This window comes from Bubalus bubalis, chromosome X, assembly GCF_019923935.1.
Source record: "Bubalus bubalis isolate 160015118507 breed Murrah chromosome X, NDDB_SH_1, whole genome shotgun sequence".
Classification (NCBI taxonomy): Eukaryota; Metazoa; Chordata; class Mammalia; order Artiodactyla; family Bovidae; genus Bubalus; species Bubalus bubalis.
This window is the reverse complement of record NC_059181.1, coordinates 101985079-102001980: the sequence shown is the minus strand read 5'-3', so window position 1 is coordinate 102001980 and position 16902 is coordinate 101985079. Positions and strand designations below refer to the sequence as shown.

The 16902-nt window shown below is 36.6% G+C and overlaps 1 protein-coding gene across 2 annotated transcripts in view; it reads left to right on the top strand.

The window, feature by feature from the left end:
* PCDH11X (protocadherin 11 X-linked) overlaps positions 1 to 16902 on the top strand; it is a 663770-nt gene that overhangs the window by 584868 nt on the left and 62000 nt on the right. The window lies entirely within an intron of this gene.

The following is a 16902-nucleotide window of genomic DNA, read 5'->3' as shown; positions in this document are numbered from 1 at the left end:
AACTTTTTTTTTTTTTTTTCTTTTCAGAAACCCAGATGCTTAGGGGCTTCCCAGGTGGTGTTAGAAGTAAAGAACCCTCCTGCCAATACAGGAGACATGAGACATGGGTTTGATCCCTAGATCAGGCAGATCACCTGGAAAAGGGCATGGCAGCCCACTTCAGTATTCTTGTCTGGAGAATCCCATGGACAGAGGAATTTGGCAGGCTACAGTCCATAGGGTCGCAAAGAATCGGACACAACTTAATCGATTTAGCACTTATACACAGATACTTAAGGCAATAATTTTATTTAAATAAAAACAAGCAATAAAATATTTTCCAACTTCTGCCTCTGGCCAATATTGAGTAATAGAGAGAGAGTTTATCCTCCACCATGCACCATGTAACAATGATTCTCAAGATATTATACATAAAATTACTAGGATAGTGATACTAAGAGATGGAAAACAAATAAGGTGATTTCTGCTATTGCTTTAGCTTACTGCCTGGGTTAGATTTTAAGCTGAAACACAGGGAGAGGAAACACAGGAGAGCACAGTGGACTCTTGAAGTTGACTTTTCTGGAATTTTGAATGAAAGGAAGCCAAGGTGGCTAGATTCCTAGAGTAGTGTTAAATGGAAAATGTATAGTGTATAATTATATATCAGAAAAGAAAGGTGGTCTTAACTAAGCCTCCACACTAAGAAATTAGCAAATGAAAAGCAAGAATAAAAATGAATTGAGAAGAAGAGAAGAAAAGAGATACAGAAAATTAGCAAATCAATGAAATAAAAATAGAAAAATAGGCCTTCTCCTCACCTTGGTAGTAGCAGTGGAAGGAAGCCACAGCAAAAACAACAAGTAAGTCACACTTAGAAAAATTATTTATGGTTACCAAAGGGGAAAGATGTAGTGGAGGGATAAACTAGGAGTTTGGGATTAACATATACATACTACTATATGTAAAATATATAATCAACAAGGAAGTACTTCATAGCAAAGGAAATACTACTCAATATTCTATAATAACCTAAATGGGAAAATAATCTGAAAAAATAATAGATATATGTGTATGTATAGGTGAAACACTTTGCTATATACTTGAAATTTTAATTCAATACTATAAATCAACTATACTCCAATATAAAATAAGAATTTCTAAAAAGAAAAATAATGGAAACATCAATAAGAGCAAAAACTTTTGCCTTGAGGAAGTTAAATGAAATCAATAAAACTTTTGCCAGACTAATCATAAAAAAAGAGAGAGAAGACAAAGTTTCCTGATATCAGGATTCTGAAAGATTACATCACTACAGACTTTGTAGATACTTCAAGTAAAATGGGGAAATATGAAATTTATACCTCTACATTTTGCAACTTTGATGAAATATAGCAAATATTTGGAAAAATTAAAAAAAAAAAAACCCACTCAGGAAGAAACAGAAAACCTGAATAGTTCTGTGTCAATTAAATAATTTGAATTTGTAGTTGAAAATATTCTTTTAAGAAAGGATTCTCCAAGCTTGGATGGCTACACTAGGGAATTCTACCAATATTTTAAAACTATACAATATTAATTCTATACAAACACTGAGATAATTGAAGAGGAGAAAGCATATACCAAATCATTCTTTGAGGCTGAAATTACTCTTATCTCAATACCAGAAACAAATATTAGACAAAAAGAAAACTTGCATACCAATATCCTTCATTAGTGTTAGTTGCTTAGTCATATCTGACTCTTTGTGACCCCATGAACTGCAGCCTGCCAGGCTTCTCTAGTCATATAGTTCTCCAGGTATACTAGAATACTAGAGTGGGTTGCCATTACCTTCTCCATGTGATCTTCCAGACCCAGGGATTGAAAAACGGTCTCCTGCATCGCAGTCAGATTCTTCACTATCTGAGCCACCAGGGAACATATGTTGATATCAATATATCAACATATGTTGATAAACATATGTTCTTTCATGAACATAGATGCAAAAATTCTTAACAGAAGTTTAATGAATTAAATATAACAATATAGTAAAATATACTATGTCATGAACAAGGGGGACTTATCCCTGGTATGCAAGATTGGCTTAAACACTCAAAATCAAGTAGTATAATTCATGATACTAACAGATTGAGAAAGGAAAACCAAATGAGCATCTCAATCAATATAAAAAATAATACAACAAAATCCAGCATTGATCTATTATAAAATTTTTTTCAATAGACTAGGACTAGAAGAGAAGTTTTTCAGCTTGATAGTGGATATTCATGAAAACATATGGTTAACCTCATACAGAATACTGCTGCTACTGCTAAATCGCTTCAGTCATGTCTGACTCTGTGCAACTCCATAGACGGCAGCCTACCAGGCTCCCACATCCCGGGATTCTCCAGGCAAGAACACTGGAGTGGGTTGCCATTTCCTTCTCCAATGCATGAAAGTGAAGGGTGAAAGTGAAGTCTCTAAATGGTGTCCAACTCTTAGCGACCCCATGGACTGCAGCTTGCCAGGCTCCTCCATCTATGGGATTTGCCAGGCAAGAGTACTGGAGTGGGTAGCCATTGCCTTCTCCACATACAGAATAATGAAATGCTAATTAATTTCTATATAGGATCAAGAACAGGGCAAGAACATCTGTTGTCACCACGTCTATTTAACTTGCAATGCTTAAGATAAGAAAAAGAAATAATATTGTAAATGAAGTAAAACTTTCTTCAAAGATGTCAAAAAATGTTACACAAAAACTACTACCATTAACAAGTGACTTCATCAAGGCTGTAGGATACAAGATGAATATACAAATATTAATTGTATTTCTACATACTAACAAAGAATAAGCAAAATATCAAATATGGATGGAAATTCTCAATATTGTTCAGATGTTCCATTCGGTCTCTCAGTCGTGTCTGACTCTTTATGACCCTGTGGACTGCAGCATGCCAGACTTGCCTTAAGATGTTAATTTCAGTTGCTCAGTTGTGTACAACTCTTTGCAGCCTCATGGACTGAAGCATGCCAGACTTCCCTGTCCTTCACCATCTTCAGTGTGTATGCCCAGCAGTGGGATTGCTGGGTCATAAGGCAGTTCTATTTCCAGTTTTTTAAGGAATCTCCACACTGTTCTCCATAGTGGCTGTACTAGTCTGCATTCCCACCAACAGTGTAAGAGGGTTCCCTTTTCTCCATACCCTCTCCAGCATTTATTGCTGGTAGACTTTTGGATCACAGCCATTCTGACTGGAGTGAAATGGTTCCTCATAGTGGTTTTGATTTGCATTTCTCTGATAATGAGTGATGTTGAGCATCTTTTCATGTGTTTGTTAGCCATCTGTATGTCTTCTTTGGAGAAATGTCTATTTAGTTCTTTGGCCCATTTTTTGATTGGGTCATTTATTTTTCTGGAGTTGAGCTGTAGGAGTTGCTTGTATATTTTTGAGATTAGTTGTTTGTCAGTTTTTTCATTTGCTATTATTTTTCTCCCATTCTGAAGGCTGTATTTTCACCTTGCTTATAGTTTCCTTTGTTGTGCAGAGCTTTTAAGTTTAATTAGGTCCCATTTGTTTATTTTTGCTTTTATTTCCAATATTCTGGGAGGTGGGTCATAGAGGATCCTGCTGTGATGTATGTCGGAGAGTGTTTTGCCTATGTTCTCCTCTAGGAGTTTTATAGTTTCTGGTCTTACATTTAGATCTTTAATCCATTTTGAGTTTATTTTTGTGTATGGTGTTAGAAAGTGTTCTAGTTTCATTCTTTAACAAGTGGTTGAGCAGTTTTCCCAGCACCACTTGTTAAAGAGATTGTCTTTGCCAGTACCATACTGTCTTGATGACTGTGGCTTTATAGTAGAGCCTGAAGTCAGGTAGGTTGATTCCTCCAGTTGCATTCTTCTTTCTCAAGACAGCTTTGGCTATTCGAGGTTTTTTGTATTTCCATACAAATTGTGAAATTATTTGTTCTAGCTCTGTGAAGAATACCGTTGGTAGCTTGATAGGGATTGCATTGAATGTATAAATTTCTTTGGGTAGTATACTCATTTTCACTATATTGATTCTTCCATTCCATGAACATGGTGTATTTCTCCATCTTTTAGTGTCCTCTTTGATTTCTTTCACCAGTGTTTTATAGTTGTCTATATATAGGTCTTTAGTTTCTTTAGGTAGATATATTCCTAAGTATTTTATTCTTTCCGTTGCAATGGTGAATGGAATTGTTTCCTTAATTTCTTTAATTTCCTTAATTTCTCTTTCTGTTTCCTCAGTATTAGTGTATAGGAATGCAAGGGATTTCTGTGTGTTGATTTTGTATCCTGCAACTTTACTATAATCATTGATTAGTTCTAGTAATTTTCTGGTGGAGTCTTTAGGGTTTTCTATGTAGAGGATCATATCATCTGCAAACAGTGAGAGTTTTACTTCTTCTTTTCCAATTTGGATTCCTTTTATTTCTTTTTCTGCTCTGACTGCTGTGGCCAAAGCTTCCAAACCTATGTTGAATAGTAGCGGTGAGAGTGGGCACCCTTGTCTTGTTCCTGACTTTAGGGGAAATGCTTTCACATTTTCACCATTGAGGATAATGTTTGCTGTGGGTTTGTCATATATAGCTTTTATTATGTTGAGGTATGTTCCTTCTATTCCTGCTTTCTGGAGAGTTTTTATCATAAATGGATGTTGAATTTTGTTAACGGCTTTCTCTGCATCTATTGAGATAATCACATGGCTTTATTTTTCAATTTGTTAATGTGGTGTATTACATTGATTGATTTGCGGATATTGAAGAATCCTTGCATCCCCGGGATAAAGCCCACTTGGTGATGGTGTATGATCCTTTTAATGTGTTGTTGGATTCTGATTGCTAGAATTTTGTTAAGGGTTTTTGCATCTATGTTCATCAGTGATATTGGCCTGTAGTTTTCTTTTTTCATGGGATCTTTGTCAGGTTTTGGTATTAGGGTGATGATGGCCTCATAGAATGAGTTTGCAAGTTTACCTTCCTCTGCAATTTTCTGGAAGAGTTTGAGCAGGATAGGTGTTAGCTCTTCCCCAAATTTTTGGTAGAATTCAGCTGTGAAGCCATCTGGATCTGGGCTTTTGTTTGCTGGAAGATTATTGATTACAGTTTCAATTTCCATGCTTGTGATGGGTCTGTTAAGATTTTCTATTTCTTCCTGGTCCAGTTTTGGAAAGTTGTACTTTTCTAAGAATTTGTCCATTTCTTCCATGTTGTCCATTTTATTGGCATATAATTGTTGATAGTAGTCTCTTATGATCCTTTGTATTTCTGTGTTGTCTGTTGTAATCTCTCCATTTTCATTTCTAATTTTATTGATTCAGTTTTTCTCCCTTTGTTTCTTGATAAGTCTGGTTAATGGTTTGTCAGTTTTATTTATTCTTTCAAAGAACGAGCTTTTGGCTTTGTTGATTTTTGCTATGGTCTCATTTGTTTCTTTTGCATTTATTTCTGCCCTAATTTTTTAAGATTTCTTTCCCTCTACTAACCCTGGGGTTCTTCATTTCTTCCTTCTCTAGTTGCTTTAGGTGTAGAGTTAGGTTATTTATTTGACTTTTTTCTTGTTTCTTGAGGTATGCCTGTATTGCTATGAACTTTCCCCTTAGGACTGCTTTTACAGTGTCCCACAGGTTTTGGGTTGTAATATTTTCATTTTCATTCATTTCTATGCAAATTTTGATTTCTTTTTTGATTTCCTGTGTGATTTGTTGGTTATTCAGTAGCATGTTGTTCAGCCTCCATATGTTCGAATTTTTAATAGTTTTTCTCCTGTAATTGAGATCTAATCTTACTGCATTGTGGTCAGAAAAGATGCTTGGAATGATTTCTATGTTTTTGAATTTACCAAGGCTAGATTTATGGCCCAGGATGTGATCTATCCTGGAGAAGGTTCCATGTGCACTTGAGAAAAAGGTGAAATTCATTGTTTTGGGATGAAATGTCATATATATATATATATATATATATATATATATATATATCAATTAGGTCTAACTGGTCTATTGTATCATTTAAAGTTTGTGTTTCCTTGTTAATTTTCTGTTTAGTTGATCTGCCCATAGGTGTGAGTGGGGTATTAAAGTCTCCCACTATTATTGTGTTATTGTTAATTTCTCCTTTCATATTTGTTAGCATTTGTCTTACATATTGCGGTGCTCCCATGTTGGGTGCATATATATTTATAACTGCTATATCTTCTTCTTGGATTGATCCTTTGATCATTATGTAGTTACCGTCTTTGTCTCTTCTCACAGCCTTTGTTTTAAAGTCTATTTTATCTGATATGAGTATTGCTACTCTTGCTTTCTTTTGGTCCCTATTTGCATGGAAAATATTTTTCCAGCCCTTCACTTTCAGTCTGTATGTGTCCCCTGTTTTGAGGTGGGTCTCTTGTAGATAACATATGTAGGGGTCTTGTTTTCATACCCATTCAGCCAGTCTTTGTCTTTTGGTTGGGGCATTCAACCCATTTACGTTTAAGGTAATTACTGATAAGTATGATCCCGTTGCCACTTACTTTATTGTTTTGGGTTCAAATTTATACACCGTTTTTGTGTTTCCTATCTAGAGAAGATCCTTTAGTATTTGTTGGAGAGCTGGATTGGTGGTGCTGAATTCTCTGAGTTTTTGCTTGTCTGTAAAGCTTTTGAACTCTCTTTCATATTTGAATGAGATCCTTGCTGGGTACAATAATCTGGGCTGTAGGTTATTTTCTTTCATCACTTTAAGTATGTCTTGCCATTCCCTCCTGGCTTGAAGAGTTTCTATTGAAAGATCAGCTGTTATCCTTATGGGAATTCCCTTGTGTGTTATTTGTTGTTTTTCCCTTGCTGCTTTTAATATTTGTTCTTTGTGTTTGATCTTTGTTAGTTTGATTAATACGTGTCTTGGGGTGTTTTGCCTTGGGTTTATCCTATTTGGGACTCTCTGGGTTTCTTTGACTTGAGTGATTATTTCCTTCTCCATTTTAGGGAAGTTTTCAACTATTATCTCCTCAAGTATTTTCTCATGGTCTTTCTTTTTGTCTTCTTCTTCTGGGACCCCTATGATTTGAATGTTGTAGCGTTTAATATTCTCCTGGAGGCCTCTGAGATTGTCCTCACTTCTTTTAATTCGTTTTTCTTTTTTCCTCTCTGATTCACTTATTTCTACCATTCTATCTTCTAATTCACTAACCCTATCTTCTGCTTCTGTTATTCTACTATTTGTTGCTTCCAGAGTGTTTTTAATTTCATTTATTGCATTATTCATTGTATTTTGACTCTTTTTTATTTATTCTAGGTCTTTGTTAAACCTTTCTTGAATCTTCTCAATCCTTGTCTCCAGGCTATTTATCTGTGATTCCATTTTGATTTCAAGATTTTGGATCAATTTCACTATCGTTATTCAGAATTCTTTATCAGGTAGATTCCCTATCTCTTCCTCTTTTGTTTGGTTTGGTGAGCATTTATCCTGTTCCTTTATCTGCTGGGTATTCCTCTGTCTCTTCATCTTGTTGCCTAGTTTGGGGTGTCCTTTCTGTATTCTGGCAGTTTGTGGAGTTCTCTTTATTGTGGCATTTCCTCACTGTGCGTGGGTTTGTACAGGTGGCTTGTCAAGGTTTCTTGGTTAGGAAATCTTGTGTCGGTGTTCTGGTGGGTGAAGCTGTATTTCTTCTCTCTGGAGTGCAATGAAGTGTCCAGTAATGAGTTTTGAGATGTCTATGGTTTTGGGGTGACTTTGGGCAGCCAGTATCTTGGAGCTCAGGGCTGTGTTCCTTTGTTGCTGGAGAATTTGTTTGGTATGTCTTGCCCTGGAACTTGTTGGCCCTTGTGTGGTGCTTGGTTTCAGTGTAGGTATGGAGGTGTTTGATGAGCTCCTGTCAATTAATGTTCCCTGGAGTCAGGAGTTCCCTGGAGTCAGGGTTTGGACTTAAGCCACCTGCTTCCAGTTATCAGTCTTATTTTTACAGTAGTTTCAAAACTTCTCCTTCTATACAGCACCATTGATAAAACCTCTACATTAAAGATGAAAAGTTTCTCCGCCATGAGGGTCATCCAGAGAGGTTCACAGCATTACATGGAGAAGAGAAGAGGGAGGACGGAGTTAGAGGTGACCCGAATGAGATGAGGTGGAATCAATAGAGGAGAGGGTAGGCTAGCCAGTAATCACTTCCTTATGTGCACTCCACAACTGGACCGCTCAGAGATGTTCACGAAGTTATACAGAGAAGAGAAGGAGGAGGAAGGAGGCAGAGGTGGCCAGGAAGATAAAAGGGGGGAATGAAAACGAGGGAGACAGATTCAGCCAGTAATCAGTTCCCTAAGTGTATTCTACCATCTGGAACACATAGAAATTCACAGAGTTGTGTAGAGTAGAGAGGGGTTAGGGAGGAGACACAGGCGACCTGGTGGAGAAAAAGGAGAGTCCAAAGGGGGAGAGAGCAGTCAAGCCAGTAATCTCGCTCCCTAGTGAAAAATGAGTACTGAAGATTGGGTTCTTAAAGGTACAAAATTGGTAACAAATACATAAAAGCAAAAATTAAAAATCTAGAGTAGAGTTTGGAATTTCAGGTATACAATGTTATATAAAAGAAGAAGAGAAAGAAAGAGGGGGGAAAAAAGTCACAAAAATTACAAAAAAAAATATAGGTACAAAATTGATAACAAATACCAAAAAGCTAAAATTAAAAATGTAGAGTCGAGTTTGGAATTTCCAAAAATACAATGTTAAAGAAAAGAAGAAAAAAAAAAAAAAAACAAGGTCAAAATTTATAAAAAATATATACAAGAAGTTGGCTTTAAAGAAAAAAAAAGGGTCTTTTTTTGCAAAGTAATAGTAGGTTATAAAAGTGAAAATTAAAGGAATAATAGAGGACTTAAAACTAAAAAAATAAGAAAAAAGAAAGAAAGAATGATCGTAAAAATATATCTAGGACTTTCTCTGGTTTTGTTGTGGGTATTGTGAGTTCAGTTCATTTTCGGCAAGTTCCTTGGTGCGACTTATATTTCTCAAGATCTATAGGCCCCTTCCTATGTAGACGGTACTAACCACAGGGTTTTAATCTATTGCCTGTAGCTTCCAAGGCGGTTCCCTGTGTCATAGTTTCTTCTGTTTGCTGGTCTCTTCAGTGTCTGTTTTCTGCCCTGACACAAAGGGGATGGTGGAGAACATTTTTTTTTTTTTTTTAGGCTCACTTGTTCAGTCACGCTGTGGGGAGGGAGGGATGATGCAAACAAATAACACTGGGGTGTGCTTGCAGTGCCTCAGCCACACTGGGTCTGCCCCTGCTCACGGTGTGTGTAGCCTCCCTGCCCACACTGCTCAGGCTCTAGGTTGCTCCGCCAGGAACCATCTGTGGCCAGCCCTGGGCTGCTTGCACCTCCCAGGTACAAGCCGCTCAGGTTCAGGCACTTGGTGGTCCTCAGAGGTGAAGACTCAGTTGGGCCTGCGTTTTGTGCCCTTCCCAGGTCCGAGCAGCTCAGGTGATGAGGTGTTTGGCGAGCACGGTCCCTGTGACTTATCGCCTCCCCACCGCTCAGTTATCTAGGTGTACAACCGGCGCACTTTCTCAGGCAGATGTTGACCGTCCAGACCCCCAAGAAGCCTTAGTTAGCAAAGAAGCCTGCTTACAGTTTTATAGATAATGTCTCTCTGGGGCTGCGATTGCTCTCTTCCAGCTCTGGCTGCCTGTCACCAGAGGGGGATGGTCTGCAGCCGGCTATCTCTGTTCAGTCCTTTGTTCGGTGTGTGGGCCTGGCAGTGTCTTAGATTAGGGCTGGCTTTTCACGTGGTAGATATCCCACAGACTGGTTTGCTAGCCCAAATTATTTCGCTCAGATAGCACTTGGTGTATTCAGGCCAGATCCTTACTCTAAGCGATGCAGCCTGCACCACGCCTCCCTGCCCAGCCCCCGCTTGCTAGTGGCATGTGCAGGCATCTGCGCTGCTTCTCTGCTGGGGGAGTTACCGTAGGGCTCAAAATCTGCGGGTTTTAATTGATCATTTATTTTTCCTCCCTGTTACGCTGCCCTCTGTGCTTCCAAGGCTCAGCAGAGATTCGGCAGTGAGAAGATTTCCTGGTGTTTGGAAACTTCTCTCTTTTTAAGACTCCCTTCCCAGGACAGAACTCCGTCCCTCCCTCTTTTGTCTCTTTTTTGTCTTTTATATTTTTCCCTACCTCCTTTCGAAGACTTGGGTTGCTTTTCTGGGTGCCTGATGTCCTCTGCTGGCATTCAGAAGTTGTTTTGTGGAATTTACTCAGCGTTTAAATGTTCTTTTGATGAATTTGTGGGGGAGAAAGTGCTCTTCCCGTCCTACTCCTCCGCCATCTTAGCTCCTCCCTCTCTCATTCACACACTTTAATACACATCCTCTCAAGCTTGTTAAACTCAGCTTTTCTAAGTTAATCTGCTTGTTTACAATTTACATCTTTAAAGTGAAAATGAAAGTCACTCAGTCATGTGCACTCTTTGTGACCCATGGACTATACAGTCCATAGAATTCTCCAGGCCAGAATATTGGAGTGGGTAGCCATTCCCTTCTCCAGGGGATGTTCCCAACCTAGGAATGGAATCCAGGTCTCTGGCTTTACAGGTGGATTCTTTATCAGCTGAGCTACCAGAGAAGCCCAACTTAAATCAATTGCTATTGAGGAACCTTATATTTTTCATTTATTTTGTATGCCTCCTTGTTAAATCCAGCATTCCATGAATAATTGGCATCCAGATTAGTAGCATTATCAGGTAACTATTAATTATGACACTTACCATAGCTTGCGTTTTGTTATTTCCAATTTGAAGTTTACAGTTTTTGTTGTTATTGTTCAGTTGCTAAGCTGCATCTGACTCTTTGTGACCCCATGGACTGCAGCACATCAGGCTGCTCTGTCCTTCACTATCTCCCAGAGTTTGCCCAAATTCGTGTCTATTGTGTTGTTGATGCTATCTAACCATCTTATCCTCTGCAGGTCCCTTCTCTTTTTTCTTCAATCTTTCCCAGCACTAGTGACTTTCCCAATGAGTCAGCTCTTTGCATCAGGTGGCCAAATTATTGGAGTGTTAACTTGCAATTATAGGCTGTTTTTTAAAAATAAAATCACTACCATTTGCTAACTATCTGCTAAACATTTAAGAGTTGGGGTCACCTAAATTTCTTGGAAAAATGATGTTCATATTCAACATGTGTGCATGTGTGCTAAGTTGCTTCGGTTGTGTCTAACTCTTTGTGACTGACTCTTTGGATGGTAGCCCATCAGTCTCCTCTGTCCATGGGATTCTCCAGGCAAGAATACTGGAGTGGGTTGCCATGCCCTCCTCCAGGGGATCTTCCTGACCCAGGGATCAAACTCATATCTCCTGCATCTCGGGCTCTTTACCACTAGTGCCACCTGGGAAGCACCTAATATTCAACACAATGAGACATAAAAACGAGAGAAATTAAGAGAGCAAGCAAATACTTTTTAAATGAGTATTTCTTTTCTTTTGACACGGGCATTTATTTACTGGTATCACAGGGCAACTTCACTCTTAATAAGAACATTCAGGTTGGACTTTGTCTTATTTTACTATATCTTTGGTGTGTGTGCTTGTGTGTGTGTGCATGTGTGTGTGTCTGTAGGTCCCTAGTATGTAAAGATTACAAATGTTATAATAAAAGCATAAGATATAAGATCTGTGGTACTATGAGTTCCTATGTGTTTCTTGAAGTATCACCACTCTCTCCTAGTAGAACTTGTCCCTCAGTGAAGAAATGGAAATCAGTAATGAAAATTATTGGCTTTGATTTACAAATATGTCCTGAGAAGCTCTGCATCTAAATATCGTGATTTACCTTTATCATGTACTTACACAAAATATCGTGCTTATTAATAAGCAATGGATTGAGTTAGTAGACCAATGATTCTCAAACTGTAGTTCCTGGACCAACAACAGCATTTGGGAACTGATTCTAAATGCACGTTCTCAAGCCCCATGCCAGACTGACTGAATCAAAACTCCAGAGGTGGACCCCAAAAATTGATGTTTTAATAAGCTATGGTTTATTCTGCTGCATGTTAAAGGTAACTACTGGGTTAGACTAAGTGAAACTTAACAACTTAGGTTTATGACTATGCATTCAAGAGAGTATTAGCCAATAAGAAATGCTATGATATTGAATACTAAGTCCTAGAGTAAGAAAGAAACTGAATGTAGAAATTCTATGCAACATGTACAAAGAAGCCAGCATAGATTATTAGTTTAGTGCTCTTGATTTTGTTTGAAGTTGCTAAAGTTTTCAAGCCCAGCTTCGCCATGAATTAGTGATAAAAACTTGTTATTTTAAACCTCTGTGTTAGAAATCCATAAGTGCAAATTGAGGATGCTGATTATACTACCGGATGAATAGCATTTTGTGAGGATAAAATAATACATTTGAAGGGTCTGAATTCTAAGATATTTAAATCCTAAGATTTTGCTCGAAACTACATTTTGCCCCCCTTTTTTGTGGCTTATGTTATACAGTCGATGATCAATGTCTGTATATGAGTTACGAAGTGATTAAATCATTCTTATCTGTTTGAGAAAACCTTTTGCACTTAAGAGTTAATATTTTATCAAGCATTTAATTTCTGGAGGATTGATTTGGAAATATTTTTTCACTATTCAGAAAGTCACTTGAAGTGCATATGTAGCCACGTAAATAAAGATATTGAAAGAACTCACTTTGAGACCTTTCCTGAGGTAAGGTGGGCATTGAACAAGTCTCATGTTCTGAACAGAGGTTTAATAGGATAGATCACTTTTCTAGTTTAGCCTGGCAATTTTCCCTATTTGATCTAAACACTTTCTGTTCCATTTAATCTTCTGATATTAAATTGACATTAAAAATTATCTTTGATAGTTCTAGAAAGTTCAATTAAGCAAGATATATTTATTAGCATCTTTAGTGACCAAAAAATCTTATGATCTTTTACCTTTAAAATAACCTGTAAATTATCATCAGTGTTGAAAATTGGACCTGCAATCTATTTTAATGCTTTTGCAATTCAACTATATTAGAAAGTGTGTGTTTATACTCTAGGCTCTGAATATAGCATTTGTTTTCAGACTATTTTGTTCTGTCTCTCAGAGTTCAGGGACTTAGGGTCAATCAGTATCCATTAAGGATAAAACAAAATTCACTGTGTTCCTGATATGCTATATCTCCCTCTTTTTTTCAATTTAAAAATAATAAATTATTTTCCCAATATTGGATGGATGTAGCTACTTTGATTTTGTGAAAAACCACTTTTTTTTTGAAATCCCAAGGCATAAAAATAACTACTTTCAATTCCAGATGAACACCAAAGTCCATAGCTTTAGATCTCAAGTAAATCTTGATCCAACAAGAGAGATTGCTTTTCTATTTGGTTTACTTGTAAGTAGCTTCTTATGTTTAAATAATACTTTCATCTATAATCAGAAATCTAAAAGTAATGTGCTCCAGGCTCTGATTCCTGAAAATAAGTGAAAATCAAGGCATTTGTAGGAAATCAAAATGTATTCATCTCAAATGGTCTTTGCATGCATAGGCATGTTTTTCAAACATTGTTGGACTAGAATGATATGTCCAAATGATAACAAATCTTAAGAGTGAAGATGAGCTCCACTCTAATCTGCAAGTATCAAATCAATAACACTCCATCTGTTAATGGAGCAGGCTAACAATCTTGAGTTTTCCAAACTGTGTGAAAATCACACTTAAAATGAGTAACAGAAAGCATCTACAAGAATGTTGTGTAGAAAAGTTTCTTTAAAAGTATTTTGCTGGTTAGCCTGAAACATCACTATAATGAGATCACTTACTTCCATCCAGTATTTTATATATATATATATATATATATACACACACACACACACACACACACACATACTGGATAGATAGATCTATAGAAACTGAGTGTAGGAGTGTGTTTGTAAAACAGTTACAATAGTGATTATTATCTGAGAGTTTTTATCTGACCTCTCTTCCTATTTAATATCATTACATTTTGTTTTTATTGACCTAACTTTGTATGTGGGTGACATAAAAATAAGACTAGAATCTTCATTTTAATTAGGCCAGTATTAGTCATTTAGCAAAGCTGTGTTATGATTTGGAAATTAACTAGTGGGCTGTTTTAATGCTTATAGATGACACAAACTACAAGGTAACAACTACAGATATAATTTTAGTGATTTGCTTGTGGTCATTACGTTATAGTTACAAGGAAACTGTCATATAAATATGTTACAATTATATAATGATAATTATCATTAAAAGTAATCTAATTTATTCTTTGATTATTTCTAACAGGAAAGTCTTCTTTTTCAGGTAAATCTGTGAAGAACTTGTACACACAAATTTATTTCAAAACAAAGGTGACTTCAAGGTCAAAATCAGATTGCATTTTGAGATACTGGAAAGACTCAGTTGTAATCCTGAAGTCATTAACATTTTCTAAAAAAAAAAAAACAAGAACAAAAACATAGGTACTCGATAATTCTGAAAATAAATATGTAGAAATGCTTATTTTACACATATGGCAAGTGTATTCAAATTTTTTAATTAATTAATTGTTGATGGTCTACATTATCTTGAACTTGAAAATGTCAAAAGCTAGTTTCTGACAACATACAAAAACTTTTTCTTTTAGGTCGAAAGTATATTTTCAATATATTTTTATAAGGATTCTTTTCTTTTTTTCTTTTTGGTTAAGCAATTCGTTGACTTTCACCTTGTGTGCTGTAGGGAAAACTGTATGCTACACAATTACTTTACTTCAAATTCACTCAAACTTCTCAAAATTTACAAACATCATGTTTATGAGACATACAATGCATGGACAACTACATCAGCATATTTATTTCATTGCAGCTGAGTCTCTTCTAGTAAGATTTTGGGTCAATCTGTTCAACAAATTTGTTTTAAGAAAAGAGTCAGAGAGGCTGAGATCTTATTAACTCAACTTTACCAAACAATTCATAAAACAGTCTTTTGGATTCAGCTCCTCACAATGCTCTCTCAGCTTTATATTTATGTAAGAAGGGGATGATAGACTAAAAATATTTGACATCTCACTCTATGTGACAGAGGGTTTCTCCAAAATTAAATGACAGTGTGAAGGTATTCTTCAGAAAATGCACAAATAATGAGTTTGATCCTATTTAAACTATGAATGTTTGGCATTTCATAGTAGAATCATTTATGATCTTTTTCATAAGGTTGAAAAATGGAAACAGTTGGAACACTGAAGTTTCATCTGTGAGTAGAGTGATGTATTTTCTGTGCTTTATCTTTTAAGGTAGGAAATTTATATTTGTTAACTGGGAAGCTCTCACTTTGCTCTCCAAGATGCCTTACAGTACTTCTGGCATATTGTTGAATTCCATAAGTTATCTATGAAGACTGTATCCTGGTGCCTTGCTCATGGTAGATAATACTGAGAATTCTCATTCTCTTTGGAAAGTTAACAGACTTTCAATGGTTTCAATCATTAGTTTTTCAGATAAAGAAAACACATTATCCTTAGTAACATCTTTGGGAAAAAAGGCTAACATCCATAGGTCATTCATTCAACCAATGAATATCTTCAATTCATTAATTATTCTTGGCCCTGCAGATATAGAGTTGAATAAGGCACATTTCCAGCTAGAGTCAAGTTCATAATCATTCAAGAAACCTGGAAATTTAAAGATGTAATACAATGTGCAATCTTTTACACCTTACAAAAAAAAATCATTTACACATATTACAATGATGTAATACTTGGATGCAATCTCAAAAACGACAGAATGATCTCTGTTCGTTTCCAAGGCAAACCATTCAACATCATGGTAATCCAAGTCTATGCTCCAACCAGTAATGCTGAAGAAGCTGAAGTTGAACAATTCTATGAAGACCTACAAGACCTTTTAGAACTAACACCCAAGAAAGATGTTCTTTTCATTATAGGGGACTGGAATGCAAAAATAGGAAGTCAAGAAACACCTGGAGTAATAGGAAAACTTGGCTTTGGAGTACAGAATGAAGCAGGGTAAAGGCTAACAGAGTTCTGCCAAGAGAAGACTCTACACATGGACATCATCAGATGGTCAACAACGAAATCAGATTTATTATATTCTTTGCAGCCAAACATGGAGAAGCTCTATAGAGTCAGCAAAAAAAAAAGACTGGGAGCTGACTGTGGCTCGGATCATGAGCTCCTTATTAGCAAATTCAGAATGAAATTGAAGAAAGTGGAGAAAGCCACTAGGCCATTCAGATATGACCTAAATCTAATCCATTATGACTATACAGTGGATGTGAGAAATAGATTTAAGGGACTAGATATGATAGACAGAGTGCCTGATGAACTATGGACAGAGGTTCCTGACACTGTACAGGAGACAGGAATCAAGACCATACCCAAGAAAAAGAAATGCAAAAAAACCAAAATGGCTGTCTGAGGAGGCCTGAAAAAATAGCTGTGAAAAGAAGGGAAGCAAAAGGCAAAGGAGGAAAGGAAAGATATATCCATTTGAATGCAGAGTTCCAAAGAATAGCAAGGAGTGATAAGAAAGCCTTCCTCAGTGACCAATGCAAAGAAATAGAGGAAAACAATAGAATGGGAAAGACTAGAGATGTCTTCAAGAAAATTAGAGATACCAAGGGAACATTTCATGCAAAGATGGGATCAATAAAGGACAGAAGTGGTATGGACCTAACAGAAGCAGAAGATATTAAGAAGAGGTGGCAAGAATACAGAGAAGAACTGCACAAAAAAGATCTTCATGACTCAGATAATCACGATGGTGTGATCACTCACCTAGATCCAGACATCATGGAATGTGAAGTCAAGTGGGCCTTAGGAAGCATCACTATGAACAAAGCTAGTGGAGGTGATGGAATTCCAGGTGAGCTATTTCAAATCTTGAAAGATGATGCTGTGAAAGTGCT